The sequence below is a fragment of the Nerophis lumbriciformis genome, linkage group LG39 (assembly GCF_033978685.3).
Source record: "Nerophis lumbriciformis linkage group LG39, RoL_Nlum_v2.1, whole genome shotgun sequence".
NCBI classification, from domain to species: domain Eukaryota; kingdom Metazoa; phylum Chordata; class Actinopteri; order Syngnathiformes; family Syngnathidae; genus Nerophis; species Nerophis lumbriciformis.
Genome location: NC_084586.2, coordinates 16,395,001 through 16,397,500, shown reverse-complemented (window position 1 = coordinate 16,397,500; position 2,500 = coordinate 16,395,001). Strand labels below are relative to the sequence as shown.

General features: G+C 39.2%; 1 protein-coding gene across 1 annotated transcript in view; it reads left to right on the top strand.

The window, feature by feature from the left end:
• LOC133577649 (rap1 GTPase-GDP dissociation stimulator 1) overlaps window positions 1-2,500 on the top strand; it is a 13,348-nt gene that overhangs the window by 2,616 nt on the left and 8,232 nt on the right. The gene's annotated exons all lie outside the window — the stretch shown is intronic.

Here is a 2,500-nt window from a genome sequence, read left to right as displayed (position 1 = left end):
TGCTAATGTTAGCATGCTAACAATTAGCATGCGTCAAGTACCAAGTCTGAGGCGTTCGGCTGCAAAATTTGATTAAAAAAAGTTGGCATGTTCATGTTAGTATGCTGGAATGTTAATTGTTAGCATGCGGACAGTTAACATGGCTGTAAAATTGCTTAAAAAAAATTAGCATGCTTGAATGCTAAAGTTAGCATGCTAACAGTTAGCATGCGTCAATTACCAAGTCTGAGGGGTTCGGCTGCAAAATTGGATAAAAAAAGTTGGCATGTTCATGTTAGTATGCTGTAATGCTAACTGTTAGCATGCGGACAGTTAACATGGCTGTAAAATTGCCTAAAAAATTTAGCATGCTAGCATTTAACATGCGTCAAGTAGCAAGTCTGAGGCGTTCGGCTGCAAATTTGGATAAAAAAAGTTGCCATGTTCATGTTAGTATGCTGGAATGCTAACTGTTAGCATGCGGACAGTTAACATGGCTGTAAAATTGCTTGAAAAAAGTTAGCATGCTTGAATGCTAAAGTTAGCTTGCTAACAGTTAGCATGCGTCAAGTACCAAGTCTGAGGCGTTCGGATGCAAAATTTGATTAAAAAAAGTTGGCATGTTCATGTTAGTATGCTGGAATGTTAATTGTTAGCATGCGGACAGTTAACATGGCTGTAAAATTGCCTTAAAAAAGTTAGAATGCTTGAATGCTACAGTTAGCTTGCTAACAGTTAGCATACGTCAAGTACCAAGTCTGAGGCGTTCGGCTGCAAAATTGGATAAAAAAAAGTTGGCATGTTCATGTTAGTATGCTGGAATGTTAATTGTTAGCATGCGGACAGTTAACATGGCTGTAAAATTGCCTTAAAAAAGTTAGAATGCTTGAATGCTACAGTTAGCTTGCTAACAGTTAGCATGCGTCAAGTACCAAGTCTGAGGCGTTCGGCTGCAAAATTGGATAAAAAAAAGTTGGCATGTTCATGTTAGTATGCTGGAATGCTAACTGTTAGCATGCGGACAGTTAACATGGCTGTAAAATTGCCTAAAAAAGTTAGCATACAAACATTTAGCATGCGTCAAGTAGCAAGTCTGAGGCGTTCGGCTGCAAAATTGGATAAAAAAAAGTTGGCAAGTTCATGTTAGTATGCTGGAATGCTAACTGTTAGCATGCGGACAGTTAACATAGCTGTAAAATTGCCTTAAAAAAGTTAGAATGCTTGAATGCTAAAGTTAGCTTGCTAACAGTTAGCATGCGTCAAGTACCAAGTCTGAGGCGTTCGGCTGCAAAATTGGATAAAAAAAAGTTGGCATGTTCATGTTAGTATGCTGGAATGCTAACTGTTAGCAAGTGGACAGTTAACATGGCTGTAAAATTGCCTAAAAAAAGTTAGCCTGCTTGAATGCTAATGTTAGCATGCTAACAGTTAGCATGCGTCAAGTACCAAGTCTGAGGGGTTCGGCTGCAAAATTGGATAAAAAAAGTTGGCATGTTCATGTTAGTATGCTGGAATGCTAACTTTTAGCACGCGGACAGTTAACATGGCTGTAAAATTGCCTAAAGTTAGCATGCGTCAAGTACCAAGTCTGAGGGGTTCGGCTGCAAAATTGGATAAAAAAAGTTGGCATGTTCATGTTAGTATGCTGGAATGCTAACTGTTAGCATGCGGGCAGTTAACATGGCTGTAAAATTGCCTAAAAAATATGCTTGAATGCTACAGTTAGCTTGCTAACAGTTAGCATGCGTCAAGTACCAAGTCTGAGGGGTTCGGCTGCAAAATTGGATAAAAAAAGTTGGCATGTTCATGTTAGTATGCTGGAATGCTAACTGTTAGCTGTAAAATTGCCTAAAAAAGTTAGCATGCTGGAATGCCAAAGTTAGCATGCTAACAGTTAGCATGCGTCAAGTACCAAGACTGAGGCGTTCAGCTGCAAAATTGGATAAAAAAAAGTTGGCATGTTCATGTTAGTATGCTGGAATACTAACTGTTAGCATGCGGACAGTTAACATGGCTGTAAAATTGCCTAAAAAAGTTAGCATGCTAGCATTTAGCATGCGTCAAGTAGCAAGTCTGAGGCGTTCGGCTGCAAAATTGGATACAAAAAAGTTGTCATGTTCATGTTAGTATGCTGGAATGCTAACTGTTAGCATGCGGACAGTTAACATGGCTGTAAAATTGCCTAAAAAAGTTAGCATGCTTGAATGCTAAAGTTAGCATGCGTCAAGTACCAAGTCTGAGACGTCCGGCTGCAAAATTGGATAAAAAAAGTTGGCATGTTCATGTTAGTATGCTGGAATGCTAACTGTTAGCATGCGGACAGTTAACATGGCTGTAAAATTGCCTAAAAAAGTTAGCATGCTAGCATTTAGCATGCGTCAAGTAGCAAGTCTGAGGGGTTCGGCTGCCAAATTGGATAAAAAAGTTGGCATGTTCATGTTAGTATGCTGGAATGCTAACTGTTAGCATGCGGACAGTTAACATGGCTGTAAAATTGCCTAAAAAATATGCTTTAATTCTA